Source organism: Mixophyes fleayi, chromosome 8 (genome assembly GCF_038048845.1).
Source record: "Mixophyes fleayi isolate aMixFle1 chromosome 8, aMixFle1.hap1, whole genome shotgun sequence".
Classification (NCBI taxonomy): Eukaryota; Metazoa; Chordata; class Amphibia; order Anura; family Limnodynastidae; genus Mixophyes; species Mixophyes fleayi.
Genome location: NC_134409.1, coordinates 58,546,498 through 58,565,163, shown reverse-complemented (window position 1 = coordinate 58,565,163; position 18,666 = coordinate 58,546,498). Strand labels below are relative to the sequence as shown.

Genomic DNA, 18,666 nt, shown 5'->3' with positions numbered 1-18,666 from the left:
TTTAAATACAATGTTATTACAGTCCCTGTTGGTGTAATAGTCAAGCGTCTGAATATTTCTGTCCATATAGCGTATTAACAATTAACTCATATACCCTCATTGACCACTTTAGTAGGGGCATCTTTTTATTACTGGGTAGGGCCCCTCTTTGTCTCAATTATTCATGGCATGGATTCAGCAAGGTGTTGGATATATTCCTTAGAGATTCTGGTTCATTTTGAAATTATAGCATCACGCAGTTGATGCAGATTTAATATCTGCAAATTCATGCTTTAAATCTAACTTTTCACCACAGCCCAAAGATGCTCTATGGGATTTAGATCTGATTAATGTGGAGGCCATTGGAGTACACTAAACTTATTGTCATGTTCGTGGAACCAGCTTGAGATGACAAGTTTTGTGACATGATGAATTATCCTGCTGCAAGTAGCCATTAGAAGATGGCTAGACTGTGGACATAAAGGAATGCACTTGGTCAACAACAATACTCGAGTAATCTGTGGCATTTAAATAATGCTCAATTGGTATTGAGGGGCCAAATTTGTTCCAAATAAACATTCCCATCACCATTACATGACCACCATCAGTCTGCATCCTTGACACAAGGCAGAATGTATCAATACGTTTAATATTTTGTTTGCTAAATTCTGGCCCTACCATCTGCATGTCGCAGTAAAAATTAAGATTCATCAAAACAAGTGACATTTTTTTAATCTTCAAGTGACCAGTTTTGGTGACCTTGTGCCCACTGTAACCTCAGTTTCCGTTCTTAGGTGACAGAAGTGGAATTTAGTATGGCCTTCTAAAACTGTGTTATAGCTAAATCAGAAGTAATATTCAACCATTCAATAGCTCTAACCATCAGACCTGCCAGGCTGTTACCTTGACATGAGTTCACATGTGCCGACAAGGTATGAGTTTGTACATTTTTCAATATATATTGAAAAAATTGATACTACGAACAGGGGAGGCGATAGATTCAATATACTATGTAGAAGACAAGCCTACTGGATCTTCAGGCTTAAAACTTTGGCACCATGCGGTCTTAATGACTGTATAGAACTTAACAACTTTTGAAGATGTCCAAGTAGCCATGAACTATACTGTATTTAATATGATTTTTGTATTATGCATCCCTCTAGATATCCCATAAGTTCATGGATAGCAATATCTCTTAGGGATGCAAGATATTTCTCTAGGTTCTTCTAGATATTGGGGATATTTGCATTTCCTGATTCGTATTTATTCAATTTGATTATCTCATGTCAATATAAAATATAATTGATCATATCCATTCACTTTGATGGTTTGAATATGGGTGTAGAAGTTATATCTATATTTATATCTATTTTTTATTTTTAAAGCTATCTTACATATGTATTTTATATGTTTATTATATATGTTTGTTGGGTTGCAAATAGAATAGGAGTGTACCTGACTGTGGCCACAAGATCAGGGCCATCTCTTCCATTGGGCACGATGGGCAGGTGCCCATGGGCCCCACAGGCAAGGGGGCCCCATAGGCAGGGCTTAATTAGAATATATAATCATGCAAAAGAAAACACCTGCAAAAAAAACCTTTAAGGGTCACTGAGCAAGTACATCTATCTATCTCTATCTCTATATATCTATATCTATATCTGTATCTCTATACATCTATATATATATATATATATATATATATATATATATATATATGTATATGTAGGGGCCCTGGTGCACTGCTTTGCCCGGGGGCCCGTAATGTTGTTAAGATGGCCCTGCACAAGATTATTGTATAACTTTATGAGATAAGCTAAACAAGATCTGCCTTGGTCTCTGATGGGTTAAAAGACTGCTACAGACGGTCTAATTTTCAATATTTGAATAATCCAGTTGGAGTGTCTACCTTTACATTCTGCTGACAGTTTCGGTTTTTTTTTTGATTGATGTAGGGAAATTGAGTCAACTATGTGAATTTATTCCACTGAATAGTATATACTGAAATGTGGATATATATATATTTTTTATACATATATTTTTTATACATGTATTTTTGTTTGTTAGTTATATATACAATGTGTATCATGAATGTATCTTACGAACAGAGACCTCTTTTTCTGTATTGGATTATGTATAGATGCCCTCACGTATCTCTGAATTACCATAATCCTGCTTAATGAATAAAACCTGTAAGGTCAGATGACCACTCTGAAAGCAAGTTGCTAATTGGATGATCATTGGATCTAGGAGTTAAATACTGGATCGTGAGGACATTAGGGACATGCTTCTGATGAAACGGCATCTGCCGAGAAACGCGTCAAGCAGTTCTTATTCCATGCTTTGGAGACATTATGCTTTTTTACTTTGGCACAAGATAACCCCGGGGTTTTATTATCTTTAGCGCTTGGAGCAGGATCTAGCAGACCTATCCGCGAGTACGAGGACGTAGGCTATCAGCTATACGCTGACCACAAGGGCTGGAAATATATCGGATCCGGTATCAAATGCAAGATATCTGTCCCTATGGTGAAACATCGTTGCAAGGTACTGTGTTCCTTTCATGCTGCGTTCATGGAACGTTAGACTAACACTTTCGAACTGCACAGCATATGCAGCGGTGTTATATATCGGATGTGATTACAATTTATGTGGACTTGTTCCTATAATACAGCTAACTAACGCACACATAGTTGTGCTTGTACATATTTACCAACAGCTGATCACATCAATACAATATATCACCAGAGGAATTCTACTTGCAGGAAACTTTAACAACTTTCAGCTACACATTTTGGTTGAATTCAACGATACATCTTAATTGGCTTCATTGCAGCTGATACAATACTTAAGGGTCTCGTCCCTGCCGTGAGGTGGTAGCTATTTTTACATTTATGTGATTTAATATATCTATAGTAACACAGTACCTCTATTACATATCACGCTAAGAATATAGAGGTGATATAAATGTGTTAGGACTGTCTTTCTCTATTAGCGCTTGAATTTTAACTGATATCCTGAATAAGGATTATTTGTTGTTTTATTTACATGCATCGAATGCTTTTTTATACATATGCCCTGTGGGGGTATTTATGGCCATAACCCCTGTGTATGTAATTGTGCATAATTTTGTTATTAAATTTATACTGAGTGTTCTACCTAGCGCTTTATTACTCTCATTACCAACTGCCACTTATTTACCCTCTTACCCCAATTCCATCTTCTGTCCCTTATGCCACACTGCTATCTTCTGCCCCTACTGCACCATTGCTGTCAGCTTCTCCTCCTGCCCCTGATGCATCATAAGCGTCTCCTGTCCCATTGGAATACTGCTTTGGTGATCTGTAGCAAACTCAAATCCAGCAGCACAACCAAGTTTGGCCCAAGGGACAAACGAGGGCGCGCAAGTCCAAATAATTTTGTGTGGTTTTGTATGTCGCTATTTTTTCCTGTTTGTTCCACTTAATACACAATCTGGAAAAAAACAACCATATCACTGGTTATTTGTCCATTTACTGTAAGCATTACATTTTAAGCCAACCCAAAAGGTACTTACATGTAAAGTATGATGATATCACATATTCCTCGAAGCCAGAATTTTTATGAAGCTGAAGGACTAGGATCAAATTCATCCTTCTTCTGGACAGCAAACTCTGCCTTTTTCACCCACTACGGATAGCGATGTTATGGAATATCACATGCATAGTAATTATGTTGGGCACAATATCTGACTTAAAGATAAGGGCTCAACCAGACCGGTCAAGGCAGCGGAATGGGTCTTTAGAAGGCCAAAAGTCCGCTCTATAACCGATCTAGTGGACGTATGTGCAGGATTTTATGAACTTTGTGACCTTTGCGTGGATTTAAAATGGGAGTGAGGAGCCAAAGGAGGAAAAGGTAAGCATTGTCTCCTATAAGGAGAAAAAATAAAAAACAATAAACAAAAAGATATGAGTGTCAAGCACTGAACCTGCAGAAAACTCAAACAGGGCCCAGCACACCTACCTATGTGCCCCCACCATTCTTTTCCTCTCTAGTGCTGAGCACCGCATCTCACTCATGGTGGCCGCTATATTGGATGTACAGACCAGTCTTTGATTCATTTTTCCCTCCAGCCATTGGCTAATGAATTAAATCTTTTAGATTATTTAAGGCACCTGAGTTCCTCCTATTGTGCCAGATCTTCAAGTCCCTCTGCCTTTTCAGAAGTGGTTTCTTGAAGCTCCTTACATCCTGTGCCTGCAGACTATTGTACCATCTGGTATCCGGCTCTAAACTTCCCAGCTTACCTGGACCTTTGTGCTATACTGTGCCAGTGGACTAGTGCACCATTTTGTATCCAGCTCTAAGCCTTCCAGCTTACCTAGACATCTGTACTCTCCTGTGCCTGCAGACTATTGCACCATCTGAACTCCAGCTCCAAGCTTCCTAGCTTACCTGGACTTCTGTGCTATCCTGAGCCTGCCAACTATTACTTAATCTGGTATCCAGCTCCAAACTTCCCATCTTACCCAGACTTTCATGCTATCTGTGCCTGCAGACCATTGCTCTGTCTGACTTTCAGCTCACAAGCTTCTTAGATTTAATTAGGCAACCGGACATCTCCCGCCTGCAGACTGTTGTCACGTTTGATCTCCAGCTCACAAGCCTCTCAGCTTTACCTGGACATCTGAACAATTCCTACCTGTAGACTATTGTTACCTTCAGTGTTGTACTGGAACTTGAAGGGCCCACCAGGGAAACCAATAGTTGGGCACAACCAATGATATGTAACATTGCAAAGCATTGTCGGGGGAGCGGTTAAATGATGAACCTATATTTACACTCTGTAGTTATAGTGAAATATGCTGGATTCAGGCCGGTCTGCACCTGGGACTATGATGCAACTTAGTTCCTGCTAGGGATGAGCGCACTCGGATTTCTGAAATCCGAGCCCACCCGAACGTTGCGGATCCGAGTCGGATCCGAGACAGATCCGGGTATTGGCGCCAAATTCAAAAGTGAAACTGAGGCTCTGACTCATAATCCCGTTGTCGGATCTCGCGATACTCGGATCCTATAAATTCCCCGCTAGTCGCCGCCATCTTCACTCGGGCATTGATCAGGGTAGAGGGAGGGTGTGTTAGGTGGTCCTCTGTGCTGTTTAGTTCTGTGCTGTTTAGTTCTGTGCTGTTTAGTTCTGTGCTGTTTAGTGCTGTGCTGTGCTGTGCTGTTTAGTGCTGTGCTGTGCTGTGCTGTGCTGTGCTGTGTTCTGCAGTATCAGTCCAGTGGTGCTGTGTGCTGTGCTCTGTCCTTCTGAGGTCAGTGGTGCTGCTGGGTCCTGTGCTGTGTCCTGTTCAGTCCAGTGGTGCTGTGTCCTGTGCTCTGTGCTTCTAAGGGCATAGTTATTTCCCCAATATTCCCCTGTGTTTAAAAAAATAAAAAAAAGTTTTTTTAAAAAATACCAAAAACTACTTTAATATTTTTTAATTACCACAAAATTTTCACAACCAATCCTGCAGTATAAGCCCATTGGTACTGCAATATTACCAAGTTCACACATTCAGCAGTAAAAGTCCAGTGGTACTGCAATATTACAAAGTTTACACATTCTGCAGTATCAGTCCAGTGGTGCTGTGTCCTGTGCTCTGTCCTGCTGAGTTCCGTAGTGCTGCTGGGTCCTGTGCCGTGTCCTGTTCAGTCCAGTGGTGCTGTGTCCTGTGCTCTGTGCTTCTAAGGGCATAGTTATTTCCCCATTATTCCCAAGTTTTTAAAAAATAAAAAAAAAGTAAAAAAAAATAAAAAATTTAAAAAAAAAAAAATATATAATAATTATAACCAAATTTGCAAAACCAATCCAGCATTATAAGTCCATTGGTACTGCAATATTACCAAGTTCACACATTCTGCAGTATCAGTCCAGTGGTGCTGTGTCCTGTGCTGTGTCCTGCTGAGTTCCGTAGTGCTGCTGGGTCCTGTGCCGTGTCCTGTTCAGTCCAGTGGTGCTGTGTCCTGTGCTCTGTGCTTCTAAGGGCATAGTTATTTCCCCACTATTCCCAAGTTTTTTAAAAATAAGAAAAAAGTAAAAAAAAATAAAAAATTTAAAAAAAAAATAAAAAATAATAATTATAACCAAATTTGCAAAACCAATCCAGCAGTATAAGTCCATTGGTACTGCAATATTACCAAGTTCACACATTCTGCAGTATCTTGTGCTACATATAATGGAGACCAAAAATTTGGAGGATAAAGTAGGGAAAGATCAAGACCCACTTCCTCCTAATGCTGAAGCTGCTGCCACTAGTCATGACATAGACGATGAAATGCCATCAACGTCGTCTTCCAAGCCCGATGCCCAATCTCGTAGTACCGGGCATGTAAAATCCAAAAAGCCCAAGTTAAGAAAAAGTAGCAAAAAGAGAAACTTAAAATCATCTGAGGAGAAACGTAAAGTTGCCAATATGCCATTTACGACACGGAGTGGCAAGGAACGGCTTAGGCCCTGGCCCGTGTTCATGACTAGTGGTTCAGCTTCACCCACGGATCTTAGCCCTCCTCCTCCTCCCCCCCCCTACAAAAAATTGAAGAGAGTTATGCTGTCAGCAACAAAACAGCAAACAACTCTGCCTTCTAAAGAGAAATTATCACAAATCCCCAAGGCGAGTCCAAGGGTGTTGGTGGTTGTCAAGCCTGACCTTCCCATCACTGTACGGGAAGAGGTGGCTCGGGAGGAGGCTATTGATGATGTAGCTGGCGCTGTGGAGGAACTTGATGATGAGGATGGTGATGTGGTTATTGTAAATGAGGCACCAGGGGGGGAAACAGCTGATGTCCATGGGATGAAAAAGCCCATCGTCATGCCTGGTCAGAAGACCAAAAAATGCACCTCTTCGGTCTGGAGTTATTTTTATCCAAATCCAGACAACCAATGTATGGCAATATGTAGCTTATGTAAAGCTCAAATAAGCAGGGGTAAGGATCTTGCCCACCTAGGAACATCCTCCCTTATACGTCACCTGAATAACCTTCATAGTTCAGTGGTTAGTTCAGGAACTGGGGCTAGGACCCTCATCGGTACAGGGACACCTAAATCCCGTGGTCCAGTTGGATACACACCAGCAACACCCTCCTCGTCAACTTCCTCCACAATCTCCATCAGATTCAGTCCTGCAGCCCAAGTCAGCAGCCAGACTGAGTCCTCCTCAATACGGGATTCATCCGAGGAATCCTGCAGCGGTACGCCTACTACTGCCACTGCTGCTGTTGCTGCTGTTAGTCGGTCATCTTCCCAGAGGGGAAGTCGTAAGACCGCTAAGTCTTTCACCAAACAATTGACCGTCCAACAGTCGTTTGCCATGACCACCAAATACGATAGTAGTCACCCTATTGCAAAGCGTATAACTGCGGCTGTAACTGCAATGTTGGTGTTAGACATGCGCCCGGTGTCCGCCATCAGTGGAGTGGGATTTAGAGGGTTGATGGAGGTATTGTGTCCCCGGTACCAAATCCCCTCGAGATTCCACTTCACTAGGCAGGCGATACCAAAAATGTACAGAGAAGTACGATCAAGTGTCCTCAGTGCTCTTAAAAATGCGGTTGTACCCACTGTCCACTTAACCACGGACATGTGGACAAGTGGTTCTGGGCAAACGAAGGACTATATGACTGTGACAGCCCACTGGGTAGATGCATCCCCTTCCGCAGCAACAGCAACAGCTGCATCAGTAGCAGCATCTACAAAATGGCTGCTCATGCAAAGGCAGGCAACATTGTGCATTACAGGCTTTAATAAGAGGCACAACGCTGACAACATATTAGAGAAAATGAGGGAAATTATCTCCCAGTGGCTTACCCCACTTAGACTCTCATGGGGATTTGTGGTGTCAGACAATGCCAGTAACATTGTGCGGGCATTAAATATGGGCAATTTCCAGCACGTCCCATGTTTTGCCCACACCATTAATTTGGTGGTGCAGCATTACCTCAAGAGTGACAGGGGTGTGCAGGAGATGCTTGCGGTGGCCCGCAAAATTGCTGGACACTTTCGGCATTCAGCCAGTGCCTACCGCAGACTAGAGGCACATCAAAAAAGCTTGAACCTGCCCTGCCATCACCTCAAACAAGAGGTTGTGACGCGCTGGAACTCCACCCTCTATATGCTGCAGAGGATGGAGGAGCAGCAAAAGGCCATTCAGGCCTACACAGCCACCTACGACATAGGCAAAGGAGTGGGGATGCGCCTGAGTCAAGCGCAGTGGAGACTGATTTCCGTGTTGTGCAAGGTTCTGCAGCCATTTGAACTTGCCACACGAGAAGTCAGTTCCGACACTGCCAGCTTGAGTCAGGTCATTCCCCTGATCAGGCTGTTGCAGAAGCAGCTGGAGAAAGTGAGGGAGGAGCTGGTAAGCCATTGCGATTACAGCAAGCATGTAGCTCTTGTGGATGTAGCCCTTCGTACGCTTTGCCAGGATCCGAGGGTGGTCACTCTTTTAAAGTCAGAGGAATACATTCTGGCCACCGTGCTCGATCCTCGGTTTAAAGCGTATGTTGTGTCTCTGTTTCCGGCGGACACAAGTCTACAGCGGTGCAAAGACCTGCTGGTCAGGAGATTGTCCTCTGAAGAGGACCGTGACATCCCAACAGCTCCACCCTCATTTTCTTCCACATCTATGGCTGCGAGGAAAAAGCTCAGTTTTCCCAAAAGAGGCACTGGCGGGGATGCTGATAACATCTGGTCCGGACTGAAGGACCTGCCAACCATTGCAGACATGTCTACTCTCGCTGCATTGGATGCTGTGACAATAGAAAAAATTGTGGATGATTACTTTGCTGACACCATCCAAGTAGACATGTCAGACAGTCCATATTGTTACTGGCAGGAAAAAAAGGCAGTTTGGAAGCCCCTGTACAAACTGGCTCTATTTTACCTGAGTTGTCCCCCCTCCAGTGTGTACTCGGAAAGAGTTTTTAGTGCAGCGGGGAACCTGGTCAGTGAGCGGCGAAGGAGGTTGCTTCCTCACAACGTTGAAAAAATGATGTTTATAAAAATGAATAATCAATTCCTCAATGAAGTACAGCACTGCCCTCCAGATACTACAGAGGGACCTGTGGTTGTGGAGTCCAGCGGGGACGAATTGATAATGTGTGATGAGGAGGAAGTAGACACTGTAGGGGGAGAGGAATCAGAGGTTGAGGATGAGGACGACATCTTGCCTCAGTAGAGCCTGTTTAGTCTGTACAGGGAGAGATGAATAGCTTTTTTGGTGTGGGGGCCCAAACAAACCAATCATTTCAGTCAAAGTTGTTTGGTAGGCCCTGTCGCTGAAATGATTGGTTTGTTAAAGTGTGCATGTCCTATTTCAACAACATACCTCTCAACTGCAGCTCATCCCTCCTCTGCGGGGATAATGTCTCCTGTGCTCTGACACGTCACTCTGTGTACTCTCAGCCTCAGGATCTGACACTACAGCTACCATGCCTCTTGTAGCAGCCCTCACTCCAGGGCCTCTTCCATGTGCAGTGTCCCCCTCTCTCTTGGGTTCACTATAGTGGCATGGAGTTCTCCCCCTCATCCAGGGCACACATTCCTTGCCCTGGCTCAGTCACCACGCTCAGACTTCCAGGCAATGCTGGGGGAGCCTGGGAGCTTCCACCCCAGGTCCCCAGCTACAACTCTCCTCTCCTGTGTCTTCTCTCTCTTTCTGACACTTTAAAGATCGTGCCTTTAAATGAAAAAGTCAGTCTTCATTGCACGACTATGTGCAACAGGGACATTTTTTTGGGTTTACAAAGTCAAACAATAACACTTCGACCCTGTCTGTCTGGGGTCTCTCAATGACGAATTGTCTGTAGCATGTTTGGAGGAGGTATTGTGGCCCCGGTATCAAATTGGGTACCGGGGCCACCCCACTATGCAGTCCAGATACTTGTTTGGTGGAATTCCGACACGTGGAGGGTTTTTTAATTATATTGTGGCCTCGGTACCAAATTGTGTACCGGGGCCACCACACTACGCAGTCAAGATAGATAGATGCGTATTGCGTATCATAGATAAAGTACATTCAGTGGTGTGGGGCAAATTGAAAAATATTCCAAATGCACTGACATTATCAAAAACAAGAGGTTGTCACACGCTAAAACTCCAACATGTATATGATGGAGAGGATGGAGGAGCAGCCGTATGTGTAGTGTAATGCAGATCTGTTGAAGGTTTTTTATATATTTTATTGTGGTGCCCAGTGCCCACTCCTCTACGCAGTCCAGATACATTTATTGGTGCGAATCATAAAAGTTCAGGGTTTTTAATATATATTGTGGTGACCCACTCCTCTACGCAGTCCAGGTACATTTATTGGTGCGATTCATAAAAGTTCAGGGTTTTTAAGATATCTTGTGGTGACCCACTCCTATACGCAGTCCAGGTACATTTATTGGTGCGATTCATAAAAGTTCAGGGTTTTTAATAGATATTGTGGTGACCCACTCTTCTACGCAGTCCAGGTACAATTATTGGTGCGAATCATAAAAGTTCAGGGTTTTTAATATATTGTGGTGACCCACTCCTCTACGCAGTCCAGGTACATTTATTGGTGCGAATCATAAAAGTTCAGGGTTTTTAATATATATTGTGGTGACCCACTCCTCTACGCAGTCCAGGTACATTTATTGGTGCGATTCATAAAAGTTCAGGGTTTTTAATATATTGTGGTGACCCACTCCTCTACGCAGTCCAGAAAGATACCTTGTTGCAACGTTTTGGACTAATAACTATATTGTGAGGTGTTCAGAATACACTGTAAATTAGTGGAAATGCTTGTTATTGAATGTTATTGAGGTTAATAATAGCCTAGGAGTGAAAATAAGCCCAAAAACTTGATTTTTAAACTTTTTATGTTTTTTTCAAAAAAAATCCGAATCCAATACCTTAAATCCGAACCGAGACCTTTCGTCAAGTGTTTTGCGAGACAAATCCGAACCTCAAAAATAACGAAAATCCGGATCCAAAACACAAAACACGAGACCTCAAAAGTCGCCGGTGCACATCCCTAGTTCCTGCCAATTCCTTGCACTCCCATGTCTCCTATCACTGTCTTTCCCAGTTTATTTGGTTCCTTCCTCAGTTTTTCAGTCATTAACACCCCTAAACCTCATACTTCATGTGTATATACAAGAGTGGGAATGTGATATATTTTTGCAATCAGCTTGTCCTCTGATTGTGTTTATTAGCCCATCTACCACTAGGTTAAGCTGCTGTCCATTATATAGAAATTGAAAACTGATGCTGAATTGCCTGCTTGTGTCTTGATTCTCTATTTACATTACCGTTGAATATATTATTGAAGATAATCATCAAGTCACAGTGGGCCTGATTCATTAAGGAAAGAAAAGCAAAAAATTGATTAACTTTGCACCTTGGCAAAACCATGTTGCATTGCAGGGAGAGCTAAATTTAAAATGTGCTGACAGATTTATAGTTGGGAAAGGGCATGTCCTAGATCAACTTTAAATTTGAGTGTAACAATAAAGCTACCAAGTATTTGTGTGCTACATAAAAAAAACAGCCAAATTTAACTTATGTGCAAAATGATTCACCCCTTGCATTGTAACATGGTTTTGTCCAGGAGAAAACTTACTCATTTCTTTGCCTTACTTTTCTTAATGAATCAGGCTTAGTATGTTCTGCGAAAAGGTCTGTAAAGGTCATTGGAAAACTGCACCATTCTGATATTTATTGTTTTGTGATGTTTTACTAATTTACTATTCTGCTGTCTTTTGAGGGCTCATTGTAAGTGTCTACAGGAATAACTTTACTTCAGCCTCATGACCTGTATGCTTTAAATGTATAAGTTGACAAAACTAATATTAGAATATTGAAATAAAATACATAAGGCTTTTCTATATATATATATATATATATATATATATATATATATATATATATATATATAAAGATACATCCCTTATCAGTTTGTCTCCCCTTACCTGCACCCCAATCTCTTTATTTCTCATCCAGCCCAGTGATTTATAATGTATCCCTAGCCGCAGCTTTCTTTTCTGCCTCCTACTTTTTCTGTTCCCTTATCTTGCTTCTCTGCTGCTCTTATCTCTTATTTGAGGCTTTCAGTCCCTACAGGTTACTTGCAGCTGTGACCTGTGACCGCACAGGTTTAAAGTTCTGACCTCTACCCTCCTGTGCAGCCAATCAGAGGCTCCCAGAGCCAGCACATTATTCTCATATGGAGCAGAGAGTCCATGCAGTTGTGCAAGTCGGCAGTGCATGGGAGAACATGCTGCATCACTCCAATTAGGACTTCCTTCCTTCAGTGCAAGTTGCAGGTGGGCCAATCCAACCCTGCCACAAGCATACTTCATAAACTCTACCTGCTTGCTTCATTCTCTCCAAATGGTCTCACTTGGAATCCACTCGTAGATCTGCAACTTGTGGGGCAGTAGCAGCAAAGGACACACCTCCTTGCGGGTGGAGCCAGATCATACAAGCAATTAGTGAGATATTTTTACTGGATATGGGTCAGTTGTAATGCTAAAATATTTGAAAATTGATTATATAAGTACACCATTATGCCATTGTATTTAGGACAACAAAGGTCTAATTGTAAATAATGATGTAAATGAAAGTAGTATCTAATAGCCACGCGTTTCCATGTGTCCTTACACCTCCTTGTCTTTGTTGCAATCTGCGCCCTAGTCCTGGGAGCTCCCCGGCCATTTAGAAACCAGGCATCGAATCTGGAGAGATTCTTTACATACAGCCCCTATAACGTGTGCAATCCAGCTATGGTGGAAAACGTCCTCTTTATGGGTATAAGGAACGCCTCATCAAGTGATGGATGGATGTGCTTTATGTATGACAGGAAAGCTTGGAGCACAACCTTCAGCCCACGACTGCAGGTGGCCTGGGATAATCCTGCTGTGGCCCATGATAACATGAGGTGCAAGCAGATAGTGATGGAACACCTCAGGATCTGACATCCCAAAGAGACTGACACATGGCCTGAAGACACTCTCTCTGTGCAGGCAATGGTGTACCAGTTGCTGGTTTTAGAGGAGACAATGACTGTCATCCTTCAAATTCCCTGCATCATCAATGAATGGCTATATGTGGGAAAGATGGAGGGATATATATATATATATATATATATATATAAACAAATGAGAAAAAGAAGCGCCAGAACATAGTGTGATATTGCCAAGTTAGAGCAGTGATCAGATTGATTATCAAATTATCCTCGTACCAGATGAATAATATAATTTCGCTTATCTGAGATAGTATCCCTCTGCGAACTCCAAATCCTTCTTATGCAGATTAGGGTATTCCAGACTAGAACTCAGATAGAAAATAGCAAACAATAGAGTAGTGCGTTTTAACAAAAGTGAAACATCATTTAATTCATAAAATTGTATCCATAAACAGCAAATTCATTGCCCGTACATTATATAAAATCAATTCAAGCTTATCTGTGCACTAGAATCATCCACAGTCCAGTTATGATCTCGCCAGACACCGGTAATCCTGGCTCCTTGACATCAATATACCGACAGGGGATAAGATTCCTCAGCCCTTTTCAAGTAAGTGACAATAGCGTCCTCAGCTGGTGATTCCAAAAACGAGTGCACCTCAGAGAAGATCCTTGACGCGTTTCGTCTATCAGACTTTATCAAAAGGATGAATATTTGCCAGACATAACAAGCCCTCTTTTATAATGCCCACTTCTCATCAATTCCACGTTAGAAGCGCCGGAAACCGGAAGTTGTCAGTGCCAGTATGAAGCGCTGCCTCACTAACACTTCCGCCCTTCAGACTATCCAGTCAACTTCCGTTTTCCACAGAAACGTCACTTCCATTACAAATCATTCAATTCAAGGATACAAAACTTTTACTACTAAAACACGAAGTATGTATAAATCGCACTACTGTCTCCCTTATATAGGGGATCTAAACAGTATTATTAATAACTGGACCAAAATAGTTATCCACATAATAGATTTCAATAAAATTAGTTAACATCAACCATAAAAATTATTTTATAACTTAGGACCTAACATACAAGGAACAGCAGGTAAGTATTTATATATTATGTAACAATCCATCATTTCTATACCCTCCAAGTACAATACACAAAATCTGGACAATGGAGGAACTAAGCTATACAGAGGATAAACTGACTAGAGAGCCAATATATCACTACTCAGTGCATAAAATCTATAACAATAATTATACATATAAACTAGCAGATAATCATATATATGATATTGATCGTAGAGGAGACAAAAAAAAGGGAAATATCATGAGAGAAAAAGACAAAAAAACAAAAAAGAGAAAATTAATAACTTAAATGAACGGGGCTATTTCAAATGCTTCATTTAAGCCAGATGGAGCAAGTGTATTCAACTTAAAAATCCAATACATTTCCCTACATGATAATTTACGGGCAAGATCCCCACCCCTAGGGCCTAAAAATACATTTTCTATCGCTTTAAATTTAAGATGCCTAGGATCCCCATTATGAAAAAGTGAAAAGTGCTTAGAGACTGCATGTGTCTCTATTTTATTTTTAATAGCTCGTACATGCTCCTGAATCCGAAGCTTCAACATTCTCTTAGTTTTTCCGATATACTTCAAATGACAGGAGCACTCGAGCATATAAATTACCGATGTAGTCATGCAATTCATACCACCCTTAATTTTATACTCATTAACATCAGTGGAATCAAAAAAGGTTTTACTCTTGGGATCAACCCATTTACAGACATTACATCTACTACACTTCATAAAGCCTGCACTAAAATCTGCCAAAAAATTCCCTTTATTTACTGATTCAACCCTTTTCAACAACATACTAGGGGCCAAAATGGCCTTAAGATTCCTAGTTCTCCTAAACACAATATCGGGTCTATCATTTAGTTCTGCCCCCAAAATAGGGTCCATTTTAATAATGCTCCAATGTTTATTAAGAGAATGTTTAATCCTCTTCTCATCAATACAGAATTCTGTTATAAATGGAACCATTTCCTTATTATTTTTCTTCCTATAAGTTAAAATCTCCTCTCTCCCCTTCTCTCTAGTCTTACTTAATGCATCATCCAATATACTAACAGGATAGCCACGTTCCCTAAATCGTTTAAAATAGATTTCAGATTGGGTTTCACAAACTTCATTGTTAGAGCAATTCCTCCCACTTATAGGGATGCTTTAATAAGTGCAGATCCAAAATTGAATGACCAACCCATAAGGTTTAATACCACAGCAAGATGGAGGAGAAGGGGCAAACCAACCTATAAAGGTTTATTCAAGCAACCTACCTAAGGGAACTTAGTGACCAGTTGATGTTTAAAGCTATGTGCTTAGAGTGCTATTGAGTGACAGTAATAAGGGAATTTAACGTTTTAGGAGAATTCAAAACATAAAAAAGTAATACAGGGAAAAAATAGGATTCTAAGAAGGACTGATGAATGAGATATGAAAGCATGTTATACCAACCTGCAAAGGTTTAGCAGATGAGGGGCGAGAAAACAACTTGCCATGATTTAACAGTTGCCACACCAATCTGACAGTGTTTAATACGGTTATGGGCTATTGAACCTGAGCACCAACCACATGTGGTTTATTTACCAAACACGGGTGAGAGGGACCAACCAGTAATGGTTTAACAGTATGCTATAAGGTACCAACCTACTATGGTTTAACACTCATAACAAACAATGAAAAAGAAAAGTACCAACCTAAACAGGTTTAAAATGAAGAAGGGAGGAGAGGGAACGATAACCCATGTGAAGGTAAAGAATCTCATAAAACCCCGGAGGCTCACCACTAATAAGGCCTGAATCCGTGGGAAGAAATGGGAAAAATCCCTTCCTGCCTTCGCTAACACGACAAGCAGCTTTCACCCTGAATTACTGTAGGAGGGGGGGTGGGAGAGGGTGGGAGTGCTAGAAGGGGGGATGAAAACAAAAGTAGGAAAAAAGGGGGATGGAGGAGGTAGAAAGCAGATGCAAAAAAGGAAAGAGCATACATTACAATTAAGTTCTAATATACATTTTATAATTATCCGACTTTCATCGACCCAAAGATTTAATATCAGGGACAGAGGTCCCTTCTACAGCTGCAACTGTGGCTGCCCCAATATGAAAAGAATGGGTTCCATAGAACTTTGGGTCCAAGCCAATTTTTAGCAGAGCACTTTTAAAAATGGCATTAAACTGGAATTTTGACAACGGAGATCCGTCCATGTACACTAACCATGCTTCGCTATCTCTGGGCCAAATCTCTGCCAGATTAGCACACAATGCAATAGCCAAATCATTGTTAGGGGCAAAGTGACCTAATGCCCTCTACTATACTGATCCGTTTTAGATCTAACAATTTTAACTGAAACATGTGTGTTAGTCTCTAGAGTGTACCTAGCCAACAAAGATGTACCTAACGAAACTCTCAAGTTAACAACCAGCTCGCTAATCGTAAATGCTCCATGAAATCTAATGGAAAAAGTTGTGCTGAATAAAATAGCCTCGTAAGCGCTAGAAGTTACAGACACTAGCAACACTATCAATTGTTTAAACAGGGGAACTGTGATTGGACGCCTAATATCAGGAGCAGAAGGGCGAACTCTAGCCCATCCTTTCATGGCCTTGGAAATTACAAAACCTCTTGTGGGATCTATTTCAGTATACAATCGAGCCATAAACGATATGCCTGCTAGGATTGAGGCCATGGCCGACTTATTCATACCCATACTATATTTCTCCTACATAAAAGTATTTCCTCTGCCTGACCTGATGTACTTGGGGCCCTGGAATGCAAGAAAACTTTCTATTGATGCCAGGCTGCCTGATACGCTCATCTTGTAGACTGTGCCAGGGGCGATTCCGCCAACTCGATCCTCCCGACTCGACCCACTGCCATGCGGAAGAAGGACAAGGAATGTCGGTTACTTGAGCCGTAGGAGCAAGTTTCCTAAAGCGGCGCCATTGGAAACGAGAGCATCTGCCTCAATATTTACTTCTCCAGGGACATGTCTGGCTTGGCAAATTATATCATTCTCCAAGCATTTTAACACAAGCCTGCGTAACAGATTCACCGCTGGCAATGATGTTGCGCTCTGGCGATTAATCGCCTGCACCTCCCTGAGATTATCACACCAGCTTGCTAGCCTGTGGCACCAGAGATCGAGGAACAAAACTATCAGAAATAATTGTAGAACTAGCAAATTTGCCACAAAATAGTTATAGCGCCAATTCGTAGGCCAAGGAGCTGCACAATACTCGTCCTGAAAAATAGCCCCATAACCATTAGCTACGAAGGCATCTGTATGCAAATCCAACAAAACATTAGAAACCTGCTTTTTAGGCCATATACATACTCCATTAAAAGTCGGCAAAAATTTAGCCCAAATCCGCAAGTCCGCTTGTATCTCTGCCGATAAGCGTACTCTCGCATGAGGTCTTTTTAATCCTGCCGTGGCCATTTGCAGTTTCCTAGAGAAAATGTGTCCCATAGGTATCACCCTGCATGTAAAGTTAAATGAACCTAAAAGGTATTGAACCCCACACAAAGAACTAGCCGGGAAACTAAGCGCTTCAGCAACCGCTGCTCCTAGTTTATCTATCTTCTCCTTAGGCAAAGGACAACAACCGGCCATGGTGTCTATCTCAATGCCCAGAAATGACAGACAAGTGCTAGGCCCCTCAGTCTTGTCATGCGCCACTGGGACCTCCATCACTTCAAACAAAGCCTTAGCTGAAAAAGGGTTTCCACAGAGACCGAGGATGATGGAGGACCTATGAATAAGAAATCATCTAAATAATGGATGATTCCTGTATGCCCGGTTCCAGGCGCGCACCCAGGGGGGGTTTCCTGGTCTCTGGAAACCCCTCTCCTGCCTGGGGCACAGACTGGGTTATCGGGGAAAATTCAACAGATGCCCCCCGCTACCTAGGGAGGTTGCGTGACCACATCCTGTATTGGGCCAATCAGAGAATGAGAAGCCTGTAGCCAATCGGGAGGTGAGCAGCATGATGCTTACACCCAATCGACGCTCAGGAGGATTCCACTGTGTGTCTGTGTCTTCTGCTCTCAAGATGGACTGTTTAAATACCGGAGCGCGGAACGTAGTTGTGGCTAACAGAAGGATATTTTCGCTGGACGTGTGTGGAGGATTATAATGTAAAGTTCTGCGCTGGTGCTGGAGAGAACCGGAGGGAGTTTATCTATGTGATGGTATGTGGCTTATTAAAAAAATAAATACATTTCGCAGATTTCTTGGATTAGGCATGGGCAAACCAGCTTTCACATTCCTATTCGCATACTGTGCTTCATGATTCTTCATGCATTCTGTTTGTCTCTTACATTTAACTGTCTCTTACATTTATTGATATAATGCCCCCACATTTCTAGATGTATACTGTGCAGTAAAAAAGAAATGTGCCCAAAAAATTGGGGCTGTACTAAAAAAAAAGTGCAGCTATAAACAATGTAAAGGTGGGGCAATTTATCTGACCGTGCAGGCTATTTCATTTAATATGGGGATCATGGTAGTCCCTAATTATTTCAGGTGGGGAAGTTTGGTAACTATTTATTAAATTTGAATACTAATTATTTAATATCAGTGTTGTTTTTTTGGGGGAAAATGTTTATATATCAAATGTGAATACTATTTAATGTCGGGGCTGGTTTGTAAGAAATAGATCTAT

The 18,666-nt window shown here is 41.8% G+C and overlaps 1 long non-coding RNA gene across 1 annotated transcript in view; it reads right to left on the bottom strand.

Annotated features, from left to right (window-relative positions):
- Positions 1-9,642, bottom strand: part of LOC142099309 (uncharacterized) — a 151,603-nt gene extending 141,961 nt beyond the window's left edge. The window contains exon 1 of the long non-coding RNA XR_012678509.1: positions 9,330-9,642. This is a non-coding gene — a long non-coding RNA (uncharacterized LOC142099309). The remainder of the gene's footprint in view (positions 1-9,329) is intronic.
- Positions 9,643-18,666: the final 9,024 nt, after the last annotated feature.